Source organism: Engystomops pustulosus, chromosome 10 (assembly GCF_040894005.1).
Source record: "Engystomops pustulosus chromosome 10, aEngPut4.maternal, whole genome shotgun sequence".
Classification (NCBI taxonomy): domain Eukaryota; kingdom Metazoa; phylum Chordata; class Amphibia; order Anura; family Leptodactylidae; genus Engystomops; species Engystomops pustulosus.
In genome coordinates this window covers 44,923,731-44,943,703 of record NC_092420.1, presented here as the reverse complement: position 1 = coordinate 44,943,703, position 19,973 = coordinate 44,923,731, and the positions used below count along the sequence as shown (strand labels likewise).

The following is a 19,973-nucleotide window of genomic DNA, read 5'->3' as shown; positions in this document are numbered from 1 at the left end:
GTGGCAGAGAGTTCCATAGTCTCACTGCTCTTACAGTAAAGAACCTTTGTCTATGGTGATGGTAGAACCTCCTCTCCTCTAGGCGCAGAGGATGCCCCCTTGTCCTGGTCACAGGCCTAGGTATAAAAAGATCTTTGGAGAGATCCTTGTACTGTCCGTTCAGGTATTTGTACATTGTAATGAGGTCTCCCCTCAGTCGTCTTTTTTCTAAACTGAATAATCCCAAATTTTGTAATCTGTCATTGTATTCTAGTCCCCCCATTCCCCTTATAATCCTGGTTGCTCTCCTCTGCACCCGTTCCAGCTCTACTATATCCTTTTTATATACTGGTGCCCAAAACTGTACACAATATTCCATGTGTGGTCTGACCAGGGATTTGTATAAGGGCAGAACTATGTCTTTATCATGAGAATCTATTCCTCTCTTGATACATCCCATTATTTTATTTGCTTTAGCAGCAGCCGCCTGGCTCTGGTCACTAAAATTAAGTTTACCATCCACCAATACCCCCAAGTCCTTTTCAGCTTCAGTTTTACTAAGTAATTGACCGTTTAGAACATAATTATACTTTTTGTTTCCATGGCCCAAGTGCATAACTTTACATTTATCTACATTAAACCTCATCAACCATTTCTCTGCCCATCCCTCAAGCTTCCACAAATCCCTCTGTAATGCTAAACTATCGACCTCAGTATTTATTACTTTACACAGCTTAGTATCATCTGCAAATATTGAAACTTGACTGTGTAAACCCACTACAAGGTCATTAATAAAAATATTAAAAAGTGGCCCCAATACTGACCCCTGTGGCACTCCACTGGTAACATCAACCCAATCTGAGAATGTGCCATTAATGACCACCCTCTGTTTTCTATCACTAAGCCAATTACTTACCCAGATACACAGATTTTCTCCTATTCCCAGCAGTCTCATTTTATATACCAACCTTTTATGTGGCACGGTGTCAAATGCCTTTGAAAAGTCCAGATATACAACATCCACAGCGTCCCCCAGATCCAGTCTTGAACTTACCACCTCGTAGAAACCAATCAGATTAGTCTGACAGGACCGATCTCTCATAAACCCATGCTGACGCTGGGTTATAAGGTTGTGCACAGTGAGATACTCCAGGATAGCATCTCTAATAAACCCCTCAAATATTTTCCCCACCACAGCAGTTAGACTTACGGGTCTGTAGTTTCCAGGATCGCTATTTGATCCTTTTTTGTATATTGGTACCACATTTGCCATGCGCCATTCCTGTGGAACATAACCAGTCCTCAGTGAATCTTCAAATATTAAAAATAACGGTCTGTCTATCACCGTACATAATTCATGCAGAACCCGGGGGTGTATGCCATCTGGCCCAGGTGATTTATCTATCTTAGTGGTTGCAAGGCGGCGCCGTACCTCTTCCTGGGTTAAACTGTTGACATTATAAAAAGAATTTACATTATTCCTCATTGTGTCTTCCACCAGGGGATTTTCCTGGGTAAAGACAGTTGAGAAGGCGACATTCAGTAGATTGGCCCTTTCCTCATCTCCTTCCACCATGACCCCCATGTTATTTCTAAGGGGACCCACACTCTCTGTTTTTAGTTTCTTATCATTTATATACTTGAAAAATAATTTGGGATTATTTTTGCTCTCCCTGGCAATATTTTAATACATAATAAATATGCCTTTTAGGTCTTCCCTTAGTTGATGAAAATTTGCCCTCCTGAAGTTTAGAGTGTTGGTTGCCCCTTCACTAACGTGCTTAGTAAAGCGTAATACAAAATCAATGATATTATGATCACTATATCCCAGGTTCCCCCCATCCTGTAGTTTTGATACCCTATCAGGTCTGTTGGTAAGGATAAGGTCCAGCAGTGCCCCCCCCTCTTGTTGGCTCCAGGACTAGTTGCGACAGGTAATTGTCTTTTGTTGTTGACAAGAACCTGCTACCTTTGAAGGACCTGCAGGTTTCTGCCCCCTAGTCAATATCTGGGTAATTGATGTCCCCCATGATAAGTACTTCACCATGCTTTGAAGCCGCATCCATTTCACTTATCAGCATTTCCTCTGCTGCCTCCATTATATTTGGAGCCTTATAACAAACCCCTAGTAATATTTTATTTTTATTTTTCCCTCCTCTTATCTCCACCCATAGGGACTCCACATTTGCGTTACTGATGTCATCTCGCAAGACGGGCTTGAGGCAAGAATTCACATATAAACAAACCCCTCCCCCTTTTTTATTTATACGATCTTTTCTAAAAAGACTATAACCATCTATAGTAACAGCCCAGTCATAGCTACTGTCCAGCCATGTCTCGCTGATAGCAGTGGTTGGCTGGCCTGATCAGGTGACCCTGGAATAGACTAGCCCCTCCCCGCGCTGCTCAGATCATTCAATGTCTGGATGCCGTTAGGGAGAGAGTTGCTGCTGCTGCAGGGATAGCGTTAGGGTGTTATATTAGCTTACTGTTAGGCAGGAGTGAGTCTACAAGAACCCAACAGCCCTTGTTAGGGCTAGAATAGCATTATATTTTATTTTTTTGGGTTGCTTGTGGCTGGGCTTGCTGGCACTATTAGTGCAGCTAGTACCATATTGTGAGGAATTTGCAGGGAGACTTGCAAATTTTATATTTAGCTTTTAGTGACACACATATCCATCTCAAACACCTAAGTAGGACAATTTATTAGGGTTTGATTTGAATGAGGCACAGTCTGCTTTTCCTTTTCTATTTTTTTTTTCAAAACTAAAAGTCATCAGGCACAGCACAAAATCCTGTTGTGTGCTGTCAGTGTAGGTTAGAAACTAGCCATAGCAATAGGATAGCATTGTTTTGTTGAAAAAAAAAAAAAACACCAATAAAACACACAAAAAAATTACACTTTAATTTTGAAAATTTGGAACCCGAGGGCTAGGGGTAGAAGACGTGGGCGTCCAACTACTGCAGGGGTCAGAGGCCGTGGTCCTGGGTGGGGTGAGACACCACCTGCTGATGAGGGAGCAGGGGGACGCAGCAGAGCTACACTCCCTAGGTTCATGTCTCAAGTTATTGGGACCCGTGGTAGAGCACTGTTGAGGCCAGAACAGTGCGAACAGGTGATGTCGTGGATTGTGGACAATGCTTCTAACCATTTGTCCACCAGTCAGTCTTCCACGCAGTCCACCCATGTCACCGAAATCAGCACTCCTCCAGCTCCTCAATCTCAGCCTACTTCCCCCCCAGTCTGCCCCCTCCCAGGAAAATTTGGCATTTGAACCGGCATACTCTGAGGAACTGTTTTCTGGACCCTTCCCAGAGTCACAAACCACTTGTCCGGTTGCTGCTGAGCTCTTTTCCGATGCCCAGGTTTTCCACCGGTCGCAGTCTGTGGGTGATGATGACATTATTGACGTAGTGGAAGAAGTGTGTAAAGAGGTGTCGGACGATGAGGAGACACGGTTGTCAGACAGTGGTGAAGTTGTTGTCAGGGCAGGAAGTCCGAGGGGGGAGCAGACTGAGGGATCAGAGGATGATGAGGTGACAGACCCAAGCTGGGTTGATAGGCCGGGTGAACACAGTGCTTCTGAGACGGAGGAGAGTCCTCGACGAGAACAGGTTGGAAGAGGCCGTGGTGGGGCCAGACGGAGAGGCAGGGCTAGAGCTGGTGCATCGGCGCCAAATGTTTCACGTAGTGAAGCTCCCGTGGCGAAGGCTAGATTTTCGGAAGTTTAGAGGTTCTTTAAAGAAACACCGGAATAACCGACGGACTGTGATGTGCAACCTGTGCCACACCAGGATCAGCAGGGGTTTCACCACTACCAGCTTAACCACCACCAGTATGCGCAGGCATATGAAGGCTAAACACCCCACTCAATGGAACCAAGGCCATTCACCTCCGGCCGGGCACACTACTGCTCCTTCCCCTGTGTCATCTGCTCCACACCTTCGCCTCCACAATCCTCCTCCACAGCATCCACCAATGTCTCCAAGCACAGCGTTCAGCTCTCCATACCCCAGACGCTGGAGGGCAAGAGGAAGTACACTGCAACCCACCCACACGCCCAAGCCCTCAACGTCCACATCTCCAGACTACTTAGCCTGGAGATGCTGCCCTATAGGCTGGTAGAGACCGAGGCCTTTCGCAACCTCATGGCGGCGGCCGCACCTCTATAGTCGGTCCCCAGCCGCCACTACTTTTCCCGATGTGCCGTCCCAGCCCTGCACCAGCAGACCATGGACACGTGGACGAGTGCTGCCGGGCTGGGCCACTATGTATCTCTGACGGCACATTGGGTTAACTTGGTGGAGGCTGGGACCGAGTCTGACCCTGGGGATGGTCATATACTGCCGAGGATTGCGGGGCCTACCTCGGTCCAGGTCTCTCAGGCCTACTATGCCTATGCCTCAGGAAGTCCAGCACAGATGCTGCCACTCTCAGGGCAGCGCAGCGCCGCCTCCAACTGCCTGCTCAACGACTGTTGTGCGACGTGCCCACGAGGTGGAATTCAACATTAACCATGTTATCCAGAGTTTACCAGCAGCACAGAGCAATTGTAGACTGCCAGATGTCAACTTCCACCAGAACTGGTAGTCAGGTCAGTCAGCTTCCTCAAGTCTACAATGAGGAGTGGATGTGGATGTCTGATATCTGTCAGGTGCTGAGTAACTTTGAGGAATCAACACAGATGGTCAGTGGCGATGCCGCCATCATCAGCCTCACCATCCCGCTGCTTGGCCTGTTGAAAAACTTTCTGGTCAGCATGAAGTCAGAAGCTTTGCGCTCGTCACAAGAGACGGGGTAAAAAGATTCCCTTTTTGATAGCCAAAGCACCCTCAGGTCTGTTTCTCAGCACATATCGGAGGAGGTGGAGGAGGATGAGGAGGAGAAAGTTGGCGAGACAGAAGAGGGGAGCATTGCTCAGTCCTTCACTGTTCAGTGTGTATGGGCAGTAGAAGAGGAGTTGTAGGAGGAGGAAATGGACAGTAAGGCCAGTGAGGGGAGTGAATTGTTGCGCGTTGGAACTCATATGGCAGATTTCATGCTAAACTGCCTATGCCATGACCCTCGCGTTCAAAGAATTTATTCCAGCACCGATTACTGGGTATTCACTCTCCTGGTGCCACGGTACAAGCAAAATCTTTCCACTCTCATCCCGGGAGAGTAAAGGAGTGTGAGAATGCATGAATACCAGCAGACCCTGGTGCACAAGCTGAAACAGTATTTCCATTCTGACAGCGCTAGCGGCAGAGGGCGTACTTCTGCGGGACAAGTAGCGAGGGAGAGTAGGTGAGCAGGCAGCTTGTCCAGCACTGGCAGGGGTACGCTTAACAAGGCCTTTGCCAGTTTTATGTCACCCCAGCAAGACACTGTCACCTGTCCCCAGTCTCTGCAGAGTAGGGCTGATCTTTACAGAAAGATGGTGAGGGAGTACGTAGCTGACCATACCATCGTCCTAAATGATCACATAGCTCCCTACAACTACTGGGTTTCAAAGCTGGACATGTGGCACGAACTGGCGCTGTACGCCTTGGAGGTTCTTGCCTGCCCTGCCGCTAGCATGTTGTCTGAGCGGGTTTTCAGTGCAGCTGGTGGCATCATCAACGATAAGCGTACACGCCTGTCGACTGACAGGCTGACGCTTATCAAGATGAATAATGCCTGGATTTCTCAGGATTTCCATTCTCCACCAGGTGAAGGAAGCTCAACCTGAATAATTTATGCACTCCTCCTCCTCATTTTCCTCCTTCTCCTCCTCTTTGTACACTAAAGCAGAGGAAACTGGCTATTTTTTGCCAGGGCCAACTGGCTCTAGCTATAGTACTCTATGTATTAAATTTTTCTGGAGGACCAGCTACATGCTCCTCTGGTTTGAAAACTTTTTTGGACTGCCACATACAGGCATTATCCAAATTTAATTGTCTCCATAGCAGCCTCCACTCTTCGTCTTTATAGCTGCCTCCACACGTTGTCTCCATTGCTACCGCCACACATCATCTCCATAGCTGCCTCCCAAAGTCGTCCATATAACTGCCTCCATACATCGTCCCCTTAGCAAAAGAGCTGTGTCAGGCAGAATTTTGGGTTGTTTTCATGGCTTCCACATCAAACTTGTTAACTTTGTCGCCTCCCTGCTGTGTTATCCACAAAATATACTGGCAAACTTTTATCATTTACCGATATTATTTCAGCGCTTCTTGCGCTTCTGTTTACATTCCCCTCACCCGCCATAACCCAAACTTATAAGAACACTACTACACTTGATCTTATACAAAAGGTTCTTAGAAGTGCTGTTTGGGGAGGAGCCGAGACAGGGGCTTGGATAAGCAAAAGCTCGCCTGGCAGCGGACCGCCAGCTCCATCCCAAGATCCAACTAACATAGTTTTAACTGCAGCACCTTTAATCTACTACTAGTTCACTGCCTCCATACATGGTCCCCTTATCAAACGAGCTGTGTCAGGCAGAATTTTCGGGTGTTTCACCATATACATAATGGAACTCGGCGCATCTGTCGCCGCCTGGAGACCTGAAGTTGCAATCATAGCAGCGCAATATGGATGCCCCATACTGTCGCTCTTAATCATGGAACCATTTCCGAAAAAACAATTAAAAATAGAACCGCTATGCTATTCCATTATTCCTAGATGAAATATTCAAACGACCTGGCCTGCTTTGAAAATTTTAAATTTTTTTTAAAGTAACCGCTTCTGGCCCCTAGGCCCATTTTGGGTGGGGAGGAGCCGAGAGACAGGGGCTTGGACCGCCAGCTCCATCCCAAGATTGGGCAGCCTCAGAGGCATCCATGCATACTGCCCCTGCTGTTTCCATTTTGCCTCCTCGATCCTCCACAGCGTCCACCAATGTCTCCATGCGCAACTTTCAACACTCTATACCCCAGACGCAGGAGCGCGAGAGGAAATACAGCACATCGTCCCCTTATCAAACGAGCTGTGTCAGGCAGAATTTTCAGGTGTTTCACCAGATACATAATGGAACTCGGCGCATCTGTCGCCAACATGCTTTGTTATCGACTAAATATACCGTCAACTTTTGTTCACATAGGAAATCATTTCAGCGCTTCTTGCTCACCTCCTTTGGTTCCTCTCTGCCACCCATTGGTTTGAAGCCTGAGTCCATTTAGGGTATGTTGCCATGACACTCTCTAGCCTGCCGCAGCCTCTGCATGCCGTCTTCTATAGTGTCAGGGTCAATTATTGGATGTTTTAGATGCTATCTAGCCTCATTCGGTCACTCTGTCATGGCCATGCTGTTGCCCATAATTTTGGCATAATGGTGCGATTAAGCAGCCTCGGAGGCATCCATGCATGCTGCCCCTGCTGTTTCCTGTCCATTTCCATGGTGTTTCCATCATTTTCTGAGGTTTCCAGGTGTTTCACCAAGCTTCCCTGTGCAGACCCTTGATCCCCTTGAAAAATGCTCGAGTCTCCCATTGACTTCAATGGGGTTCGTTATTCGAGTCGAGCACTCGAGCATCGGGAAAAGTTTGTCTCGAATGACGAGCACCCGAGCATTTTAGTGCTCGCTCATCTCTAGTTATAAACACTAGGATTTTAAAGAGAACATATATACAAGCTTTCTAAGAAAGGTCTGCTGAAAGTATGGAACTCAAAGGGGTTTGCCCATGAAAGAAAGTTCCTCAAATTATAACCCCCTAGTGATGTTTACACAATCACCTCCTTATATTACAATTTTTCTCAGTTTTCTTGATGTTTCAGCTCCTTTCACTAAGTGATGGCTAATGTAAAATTGTGGGTGGGGACTTTCTAAGCAGGCACATTATGATCCCTGTTTGCTAAAAATGGGGGGTGGGGGGGGGGATTTATCATCAAGTTTCTGAAGTAAAACTGATCTAGTTGCCTATGAAAACCAATCAGAGGTCAGCTTTAATTTTATAAACAGTTGTGGGAAAATAAAAGCTGAGCCCTGATTGGTAAAAATAAAACAGTCTGACCGGAGCTCCTTGTGTGTCCTTTTATATATCCTTTGATAAATCGACGATTTCACTCCTTTCCCAACTATGTTCCAAATTCTTCAGTACACTTCCACACAAACCGTATTTGGATGGGAATAGTTCGCTATTCAGACAGTTTTAAGCTGCGTTTTCTTGCATCCTGTAGCCAAATAGTGTACAGCTACTATAGAAGAGATTAAGCAGCAGATAGGGTAGTATGTTCAAATATATGGAGTTTATTTTATTAAAGGAAACCTTCCATTTCAAATGGTAGGTTTAAGCTGTAAACACCGAGCACCAGCTCAGGGTGAGCTGGTGCCGGTGCTTAGTTTCGTTAGTGTTAAAACCACGGTATCGCGGTTTTAACACTTTTTAAACTTTATAGCAGAAGCCGCTTCGGCGCTGCGCGCGACCATGCGCGCGCAACGCCTGCGGCATTTCCTATGTAGGCGCGCGCACGATCGCACGAAGCAGTTTTTGCTATAAAGTTTAAAAAGTGTTAAAACCGCGATACCGCGGTTTTAACACTAACGAAACTAAGCACCGGCACCAGCTTACCCTGAGCTGGTGCTCGGTGTTTACAGCTTAAGCCTACCATTTGAAATGGTAGGTTTCCTTTAAAACATACTCACAAAATAGAATAAAATCATGCGCATATAAAACCCACCATGTGGACGCCAGACTCGCTAGTTTGCCAGACTCGCTAGTTCGCCCGACCCAGGGTTTCGCTACCACTGCTTCTTCTGGGGCGTTGCTGGCTAGTAAACTCTCAATCCTTTTATACCTTACACATAGCACAACTACTATCTTCCATTCTATTGCAAAATAGATACATCAGACCATTTAGCAACTATTTCGTATACATACAATATTAATATATATGAAGCTAACAAGAATGTTCTACCAGGAGGAAAATACAATATCTGTTGTTACACAGCTTTATCCAATCTAGTATATCTCAAGACGTCACACCCTCTTCCCCATATTGTAGACACCCCCCCCCATGTTTAACGTTTAACCCCTACCTTCTCACACATAACAAGCAGTGTGTGAGCAGGAGTAACTTGGTCCCTGTTCACACTACTACAAAAACAAGAATTTAGTTCATTATTGGCCAATAAATTCGAAAGATTATCATCTTAAGAGGTGAATTTATCTTCAATGAAGGGTATACACTCACCGGCCACTTTATTAGGTACACCATGCTAGTAACGGGTTGGACCCCCTTTTGCCTTCAGAACTGCCTCAATTCTTCGTGGCATAGATTCAACAAGGTGCTGGAAGCATTCCTCAGAGATTTCGGTCCATATTGACATGATGGCATCACACAGTTGCCGCAGATTTGTCGGCTGCACATCCATGATGCGAATCTCCCGTTCCACCACATCCCAAAGATGCTCTATTGGATTGAGATCTGGTGACTGTGGAGGCCATTTGAGTACAGTGAACTCATTGTCATGTTCAAGAAACCAGTCTGAGATGATTCCAGCTTTATGACATGGCGCATTATCCTGCTGTAAGTAGCCATCAGATGTTGGGTACATTGTGGTCATAAAGGGATGGACATGGTCAGCAACAATACTCAGGTAGGCTGTGGCGTTGCAACGATGCTCAATTGGTACCAAGGGGCCCAAAGAGTGCCAAGAAAATATTCCCCACACCATGACACCACCACCACCAGCCTGAACCGTTGATACAAGGCAGGATGGATCCATGCTCTCATGTTGTTGACGCCAAATTCTGACCCTACCATCCGAATGTTGCAGCAGAAATCGAGACTCATCAGACCAGGCAACGTTTTTCCAATCTTCTACTGTCCAATTTTGATGAGCTTGTTCAAATTGTAGCCTCAGTTTCCTGTTCTTAGCTGAAAGGAGTGGCACCCGGTGTGGTCTTCTGCTGCTGTAGCCCATCTGTCTCAAAGTTCTACGTACTGTGCGTTCAGAGATGCTCTTCTGCCTACCTTGGTTGTAACAGGTGGCGATTTGAGTCACTGTTGCCTTTCTATCAGCTCAAACCAGTCTGCCCTTTCTCTTCTGACCTCTGGCATCAACAAGGCATTTCCGCCCACAGAACTGCCGCTCACTGGATGTTTTTTCTTTTTCGGACCATTCTCTGTAAACCCTAGAGATGGTTGTGCGTGAAAATCCCAGCAGATCAGCAGTTTCTGAAATACTCAGACCAGCCCTTCTGGCACCAACAACCATGCCACGTTCAAAGGCACTCAAATCACCTTTCTTCCCCATACTTCCCCGGTTTGAACTGCAGGAGATTGTCTTGACCATGTCTACATGCCTAAATGCACTGAGTTGCCGCCATGTGATTGCCTGATTAGAAATTAAGTGTTAACGAGCAGTTGGACAGGTGTAGCTAATAAAGTGGCCGGTGAGTGTATGTATTAGTGTCTAAATGTATATGTAAGTGCATAAATGTGTGCGTATAAGAGTATACAAGTATATTAAAGTGAGTGAATGAATTTAGAACTTTACCTGTGTGTATATAATATAAACGTGTGCACTTGAGTGTGTAAATATATTTGATTGTATAAACGTGTCTGTACCAATATGTATATTTTTTTTTAAGGGGAAGGGGGGCCCCCATGCAGAAATCTGCTATGGGGCCCAAGCTCTCCTAGTTACGCCCCTGAGTGGAATGAAAGCAGTGGAAAAGCAGCTTACGTTAGAGTGTGTTCACATGTTAAGTTTTTCAGATGCAGATTCACACGTCGTGTTTGCTGCATGCGTTTAAAAACTCATTGCAACAGCTGAAGAGCCTAATTAACCCCTTAACGCTCTGCGCCGTAGCTCTACGGCGCAGAGGTATAAGGGATGTATGAGAAGGGCTCACGGGCTGAGTCCTCTTCATACAGAGGTGGGGGTTTTTGCATTTTGCACAAAACCCCCACCGCTAATAACCGCGGTCGGTGCTTGCACCGATCGCGGCTATTAACCCTCTCAACGCCGCCGGCAAAGTCGCCGGCGGCGTTTAAAAGACGGCGGCGCGCGGGCGCCGCCATCTTTTTTTCGATCGCCACGCCCCCGAACGTCATCGGGGGGCGGCGATCGGTTACCATGGTAGCCTCGGGTCTTCTTTTGACACGAGGCTACATGGTTTATGCAGGTTCGTTACAATGAGCCAGTGGCTCATTGTAATGTATGACCTGCAAAAATGCCATATATTGCAATACTGTAGTATTGCAGTATATGGTAGGAGCGATCTGACCATCTAGGGTTAATGTACCCTAGATGGTCTAAAAAATAGTGAAAAAAAAAAGAAAAAAAAAAGTTTACAAAATAAAAAAAATTAATAAAATATTAAAAGTTCAAATCACCCCCCTTTCCCTAGAACGGATATAAAACATAACAAACAGTAAAAATCACAGACATATTAGGTATCGCCGCGTCCCAAAATGCCCGATCTATCAAAATATAAAAACGGTTACGGGCGGCGGTGACCTCAGAGGCGGGAAATGGCGCCCAAATGTCCGAAATGCGACTTTTACACCTTTTTACATAACATAAAAAAATGATCAAAATGTCGCACAGACCTCAAAATGGTAGCAATGAAAACGTCGCCTCATTTCGCAAAAAATGACCCCTCACACATCTCCGTGCGCCAAAGTATGAAAAAGTTATTAGCGTCAGAAGATGGCAAAAAAATTTTTTTCTTTTTTGTACACATTTGTTTAATTTTTGAAAATGTATTAAAACACAATAAAACCTATATAAATTTGGTATCACCGCGATCGCACCGAACCAAAGAATAAAGTAGGCGTGTTATTTGGAGCGAAGAGTGAAAGTCGTAAAAACTGAGCCCACAAGAACGTGAAACAGCTGTTACCACTTATGTTTACAAAACGCAACCTTTAACCCCTTAAGGACGCAGGGTTTTTCGGCTCATTTATCGCTCTCCAACTTCAAAAATCCATAACTTTTTTCATTTTTACGTGTACAGACCTGTGTGAGAGCTTATTTTGTGCGTAACAAATTTTACTTTCCCGTAATGTTATTTATTTTAACATGCCGTGTACTGCGAAGCTGAAAAAAAATTCCAAATGTGGAAAAATTGAAATAAAAACGCACGTGCGTCACGTTCTTGTGGGCTCAGTTTTTACGACTTTCACTCTTCGCTCCAAATAACACACCTACTTTATTCTTTGGTTCGGTGCGATCGTGGTGATACCAAATTTATATAGGTTTTATTGTGTTTTAATACATTTTCAAAAATTAAACAAATGTGTACAAAAAAGAAAAAAAAAAATGTTGCCATTTTCTGACGCTAATAACGTTTTCATACTTTGGCGCATGGAGATATGTGAGGGGTCATTTTTTGCGAAATGATGCGACGTTTTCATTGCTATCCTTTTGAGGTCTGTGCGACATTTTGATCATTTTTTATTTCATTTTTTATGTTATGTAAAAAGGTGTAAAAGTCGCATTTCGGACATTTGGGCGCCATTTCCCGCCTCGGAGGTCACCGCCGCCCGTAACCGTTTTTATATTTTGATAGATCGGGCATTTTGGGACGCGGCGATACCTAATATGTTTGATTTTTACTGTTTATTATGTTTTATATCCGTTGTAGGGAAAGGAGGGTGATTTGAACTTTTACTATTTTATCAATTTTTTTTATTTTTTAAACTTTTTTTCTTCTTTTTTTTTCACTATTTTTTAGACCATCTAGGGTACATTAACCCTAGATAGTCAGATCGCTCCTACCATATACTGCAATACTTCTGTATTGCAATATATGGCATTTTTGCAGCACATTCATTACAATGAGCCACTGGCTCATTGTAACGAATCTGCAGATGCCAGATAGTCTCGGGTCAAAAGAAGACCCGAGGCTACCATGGCAACCGATCGCCGCCCCCCCGATGACGTTATGGGGCGCGGCGATCGTAAATAAAGATGACGGCGCCCGCGCGCCGCCGTCTTTTAAACGCCACCGGCGACTTTGCCGGCGGCTTTGAAAGTGTTAATAGCCGCGATCGGTGCTAGCACCAACCACAGTTATTAGCGGTGGGGGTTTTATGCAAAATGCAAAAACCCCCACCTTTGTATAAAGAGGACTCAGCCTGTGAGCCCTCTTCATACATCCCTTATACCTGTGTGCCGTAGAGCTACGGCGCAGAGCGTTAAGGGGTTAATGCATTTACACACATCTGTTATCATTTGCGTTTTGTAAACACAAGTGTTATCAGCTGTTTAATTAGGCAAAACTCTTTAATTGTTGCAATGTGTTTTAAATGCATGCATTAAACGCAACCTGTGACTGCACCCAGGGTCGGTCTGGCCTGCTGGGGGGCCATTGAATCCCCTGGTGGGCCCAGACTCCTGTCACTTTGGTAAGGGCCTCCGATTGGATCCATGGGATGCGGCCGCATTAAATGCTATTACTGACTGCAGCTGTTTTTTGGGGGGGCTGGGGCCTTAATAAAAATATGGAGGGGAGAGGGGGGACGCTTAATAAAATATGGAGGGGGGGGAGGTTGCAGTGTGTAAGGGGGCCTTAAAATATGGAGGGGGGAATGACAGTGTGCATGGGGGGCATTAATAAAATATGGAGGGGGTGGTCTTAATAAAATATGGATGGAGGGGGAATGGCAGTGTGCATGGGGGGCCTTAAAGGGAACCTTCCACCACATATCTACCTTTAAAAGTAGATCGGGTGGAAGGTACATCTATAGGACGTGAGGATAGCCCTTTTAAGGGCTAATCCTCATGTCCCCACAATCTGTTGCTAACTTTTATTTGGCAAATATGTAAACTTTCTGAAGTGGCTACTGGGGTGTGAAGTAGCCGGAGCTGAAGCTACACGGCACTGCTTCTCCACGCCCCATTAGCCAATTTGTTCCCCCTACCAAAAATCTTTGGTGCTACGAGGTTAAATATGGAGGGGGATGGCAATGTGTACGGGGGGGGCCTTAATAAAATATGGAGGGGAGAAATGGCAGTGTGTATGGGGGGCCTTAATAAAACATTAGGGGGGGTGGAGTATGCATGGGGGTCCTTCATAAAATATGGAGGGGGTTGAAATGGCAGTGTGTGTGAGGGGGGCTTTAATAAAATATGGAGGGGGTTGGCAGTGTGAATGGGGGGCCTTATTTAAATCTGGAGGGGGGGGGGGGGCAGTGTGTATGACATTGTTTTATCCAGGTGACATTATACTGCAAGTCTCTGTGGTATTTTTAGGGGCACATTGAGGGGGATCTGCTTCCCAGAGCTGAACACATCTGCCAAAAAATTCTGCAACCAGAATTTATGAGGAATCTGGACGTGAAAAAGAAGACCAGATCCAACTTCTTCCTGCGTCAGATTAATATTGTATTCACTGACTAACCTTCTAGTGTGGGATAGCTCTCAGGTTATATTTTTAGGGTCAGAGAGCCAGGTGCGACTTGTCTATGTTGTGCGGGGACACCAGAGTAGGGTTAATGTCATCTGTTCTTATAAAGGTTTTCAGCATTTCCTTATTGAAAGGTTGGTCACAGTGAGAACACTTACATCCCTAACCACAGTCCAGCCAGCAGCTGAAAGCCCGGGAAACCAGGGGAAACTCTTATACTCTTATGCCCTGAGATAATGTGACCACTGAAGCCCATGTATACAAACCAAGAGCCAAGCACTAGCAGAGAAGGAGGGCGAAAGGGCTTAGTTTATCCTTTACTTCACTACCACCACTAGTGCTTAGAAACTCCCTTAGCCCACAATATTTCTATGTAGTAGTACGTGGGCCCCCAAAATCTATTTCACTGGTGGGTCCCAGGCACCCCAATCCGACCCTGACTGCACACTCATAGGTAAACAGCATGTGTAAGAAGACCAAGCTCCTCCCTCATTAGATTTGAATTGTTTCAAAACACACAGGTGAATAGAGTAACTTCTTTTCACCTTCTGTATTTTGTTTCCGTTCCACTCTCCTAAAACGGAGGCTGTAACCAAAACCTATGAACCAGGTGTTATCACTTTGGGTTCACACCAACTATCCTACAGTGTTTGCAGTGAAAAAATAGTGGAAGGGATAAATGTTATAAAAAATCTCTGGTTTTTCCAGTTCTGTGCTCTTACAGTTTTACTTGAGAACATGTATTATCCTCGCTATGATGCAGTTATTTTGGTTTAGGTAGCAACAGCTACTACAGGAAATGAGGTCATTACCTGGTTCTTATTTTTAATACGGAACAGTCATGTAACACTTGCCTCATGTCGCTGTTTACAATATATGTAAAGGTTTGAGCTTTTTCCACTTTTTCTGAAACTGTTCCTGATGATGTGTGTGTATAGGTTATGCTTATAATGTGTGTACTTAACCCCTACATGCCCTGTGGGGAGATAGTTCCCGCACGGGGACGTTCTATAACGACTTCTTCTGGCACCAGAAGTCTAATTTGAAGTACAATGTGTCACGAGAAAACAATTTCAAAATATCTCATAGCGTTCCAAAGCTATAAGCACTTATATCGGGCAGATTTGAAAAATGGGGCCGCGCCCTGGAGGCCAAAATAGGCTGAGACCCAAAGGGGTTAAAGGTCATATGTGTGTGTTTGTACAGTGTATGTATCTAAAGTGTGTGTGGTTGTAACCAGTATCAATCATATTCATGGCGTCTCTTGTATATTTGCCAAGTCTTAGGTTAAGTTGACCTCAGTGCTTATGGTGTCCATTGCTTCCTATAGAATAGAATGGACACATGGTGGGGTCAAAAATCTTGTCAGTCAGGGGACTCAAAAATCAGCAGACACCCTTACTCCTGAGCTTTTTTCACATACCTTTGTTGGGGTAGGATTCAAGACATCCTCTTTTAGTGTGCGTTGGCTGCGTGTTTAATTAGCATGCGTGCACATCGTAAGAAAGAATTCAGACACATTTGCTGATTTAAATCTCACTCATGCTATCATTGCCATGGCAAATCCACACTTCGCAAGCTTTATTTGGTTTCACAAAACTAAATTGAAGTTATTAAGGAAGCAGAAGGGGGCAGAGAATTCCCAGCTCATGTAGTCTCTTGATTGGAGAATTTCTCTGCTGTTGCTTACTGATGTAATGTTAACATTCTTTAGACTTAAAGGGGTTGTCCGAGTTTAAAAAAAAAATATATATGTGGCCGGGAGCGGGGTTACTAAAACAATAAAGCTGTACTTACCTCCCGGTGCCCTCCCGTCCCCAGCGCTGCTGTCGCTCCGGTCCGGGGGCCATGTAAACAAACATGGCCGCCGGAGCAGCACTGGATTCAGCTTCCGGCCGGCCGTGGCCGGGTACGCCTATCCGTCCCTATACACAGCATTGTGTATGGGGACCGGAAGGTTGTCGCATCCGGCCGGAAGCTGAATCCAGCGCTGCTCCGGCGGCCATGTTTGTTTACATGGCCCCCGGACCGGAGCGACAGCAGCGCTGGATACGGGAGGGCACCGGGAGGTAAGTACAGCTTTATTGTTTTAGTAACCCCGCTCCCGGCCACATATATATATTTTTTTAAACTCGGACAACCCCTTTAATTGTTTTGCTTAGAATCACAATGCTGGCACCATCTTAAAATGAAGTCTCTGTTACAATGCTTTTAGGAAAATAGAACAAGTAGAAATGACAGGATTTGATCTATCAGCTAGGTTAACTTTAACACCTTTACTAACACTGCACTGTAATAATGAAGTGTCTATTGATAAGAGGTAAGGTGGAGACAAATAGTCCCTTCATCAACAATCCCTTATCTGTGTTTGGCCACATTACCTTTGTCACTTGGGCCTGTTTCATTGTGGCCTCCATGATGAACCACATTGATGTGAATAGCATCAGACGGAGTGAACAGTCCTGATTTTTGGGCTCTGTCCCAACCGGCAGGAGTTGTGTGCAGGGACATCAACTTTTCCGGCATCATCTGGACACCTACTGAATTGATTACAGTTCTTTATTATTTTACTGTGAGGGCACAATTAGCGGGGGAGCTGCTTGAGATTGATCTTCTGGGGGTTCCAAATCAGAAAGGGAGCTGTTTGGGGGTCACAATAAAAGAGGGAACTCCTGGAGGAAGGGGCAAAATAAGAGGGAGAGTTGCTGGTAGGGCACAATATAAGGGTGTTTTAATGTGTGGGAGAGCTGGGGGAACAGTATAAAAGGGGTAGATGAATATCACCAAGTGGAAAATTATACTGTGTGAGGTGGTGGTAAGGGCAGAGCAAAAGTTGTGGCTTAGGGGGAAAATAATTACATTGCACATTGCATGTTTTATTCTATCTCTGCCATAAAGATGGGAGGATTGACATGGGCCTAGCCTGCACTGAAGGCATAATAGTATTGGAGCCAATCTTGTGCTCCAACTAAATACTACATGGTCACAATCATAGTGCCTCTTTTGAGATACAAGACCCTAGGATAAGGCTGCCAATCATCTCTCTTATATATGAAAATGTATGGTATACAAGAACGCTGGTGTAAGAAAAAGATTAGAATGGGTTGTTAAAAATGTTCAACTTTTCAAAACCATGAATTTGGTAAAAAATGTTTACAGGCTGTTACACCATCCCCAGATTAATACCATTAATAATGGAACAATTAGCCAATACCTCCACAAAACTCATTTCTAGATTAATCCCTAGGCCACCAATTACTATTATTTTATAATGACACAACGCTAATAACTTCCAATCATAGCGGATAGACTTACCAGATTTCAATAACCCTATAGCCCATATTCTACTGACGATGTCTTATATTCCGAAACCTCCGCTAGCGGTGGCTGCGCGTGCGCACTGCACATCCTCTTCTCATCTACAGAGCGCAGGCGCCCACTCCGCCCCAGCCTTATTTAAATCCCCGTCCGGCGGCGATCATTTGGCTCGCTGCTGCTGACCGGACCCGACATACCATCTACGTGAGTTCCTCACTTTGTCCATTACCCAAGGTAATCAAAGACAAGACACAATCTAATGTCGATCTCACTATTATCTCTCCAGCATCGCAGGTTTATATGACAATCTGATACCTGACAACTGGCCCTCATTTCAGCCCCAGCGTAAAAAAGGTCAGATAATGGTCATCCCTACAATCCCCTTAGCCCCAAAGTTACTGGATACCTATTCCTCTGTATAACATTATACCCTACTTCTCCTTTTAGTGCTTATAAAACAGTATTTTCCCCAAAATGAGTTCCATATATGATTTCTGATACACAGAAAGGTCAGTACACCTTCTTTTAATCTCACATCAGATGAGTCAAACCAATAGATATTTCTCTTGTCACAACAATGAATTCAATATTTTATGAACTCTCTTTGCACCTTTTATGAACTTTTTATGCACTTGCCTTGCAATAACTATTGCCTCAACTTATTATTGTATATACTATACTTTTAAATTTTGTATATTTTAAACAACTCTTACTTTGTTTCATGTGTTAAATGCTGATACTTTATCTGTTATAGACAATAATGTCACTTTTTATGAGATTATAAAGTGTACCTTTAGTATAATTTTATTTTTCATGTGGACATCCAAAATCTGACAGTACGTTATTACAACTTACAGAACCCTGTGGACCTGAAGAAGGGGTCAATCCACCCCGAAACGTATGAATTCTTAAACTATACTGCTTTTATATGTAATAAATGTCTTCTAATAGTGAACATTTGTTGTTATACATATAATGATCCATTAATATACAAAATCCTGGTAAAACAGCAGCGCGACCAACCACTGGCTACCCACTTCATAAATATTTGTACATCAGGACCTTTTCCTGCAAGCCAGAGGACGCAGCAGCTCTAGACAATATATTTCTGTAAAAATAGAAATACTCTCTACAGAACTCCCTCCTAATATTTTTCCACTCCCCTCTACCTCCAAGGAGCGCGGTGTAGCCCCTTTAATAACTATATCCCTGCTTCCTCAGCACAGTACCTAGATGTATGGATGTGTCCCTGGTTTATCATGATTGATTTTGATGGCAGATAAACCAAACAAGAAGAAAAAAAAGGCTAAAAAATGTAAATGAAAAATTACCACACGCACTCCCAAATGAAACTGCTTTGTTTATTTAGAAAAAACACTCCAATATCCATATATCTTAGAAGAAGAGAGATGTGCACAGCTAAATCTCCAATTAGTATTTCTTAAAGCCAACTCACAAAAATGATGTACCAAATATTATGCAAAGAGAGTATGCACAGGCAAAATAGTGCAAAATCACTTCATTTCATTATCGTAATGAATATGCCACACAACAAAAGTCAAGATATATAAAAACAATAAAAATACATATCAAGATGTGTAAGTCATGGGAAGTTTATACACCAAAACCATTCACATCAATCCCTATGGTATAGAAATAAGATTTCCTATGCCCTATGCATCCATGCCCTATTAACACCCTAGCAGCTATGACAGTGTATCATCCTAACCACATGTAATAATATTGGTAAAAGGAGAACAAATGGCACAACCTAAAATAGATAGATAACCTAGGCAAAGATGGATACAATGAATACCAAGAAGTATGGTACAAAGAGGAAATATAGCGGTGTGCGGGTAAGGGTACCCTACAAGTTCCATTGGCGATGCGTCTCCCTCAGGGGTCAGTGAAGTTCCAATAACCTGATATTAAAATTGTGCCTTGGCTTATATCTGGGTTGGCCTATACCTCAGCTTATACAGTACATTTTTGGGGGAGATTGGAAACACTATAATGGTAATTTTTAAATAGTTTTTATTTTTATACCCTTCGCAGTACATAATGTGCCCAGATTTACAATTAGTGAGGCAAACTCTACTACGTGTAGTTTGCTTCACTAATGTGCAAAGTGTGCCATTAATTAATCTGGTGCACCCTGCATGTGCCGATATCACTTACACTGAATGCACCATTTTTTTTTCTGGTGCACCCAGTTTAACGGGTGAACTTGCAGACTTAAATGTGGCAGCCGGTGCGAATACAATGCAGCCGGGGCACAAGACTGGCGGAATAGCTACTTAATTACATGAGCAAGCAGTTTGCACATGTATTTATTTGCAAACTATCCCTGAATACTG

At 44.2% G+C, this 19,973-nt stretch overlaps 1 protein-coding gene across 7 annotated transcripts in view; it reads left to right on the top strand.

The window, feature by feature from the left end:
* LOC140104934 (L-selectin-like) overlaps positions 1-19,973 on the top strand; it is a 267,146-nt gene that overhangs the window by 24,859 nt on the left and 222,314 nt on the right. Inside the window, exon 1 of one of the 7 annotated variants that reach the window (XM_072128727.1) lies at positions 18,461-18,514. The exons of the other annotated variants lie outside the window; for them this stretch is intronic. The gene's annotated coding sequence lies outside the window, so the exon portion shown is untranslated. Of the gene's footprint in view, positions 1-18,460; positions 18,515-19,973 lie in introns of those variants that run through there. 7 annotated transcript variants of the gene reach the window in all.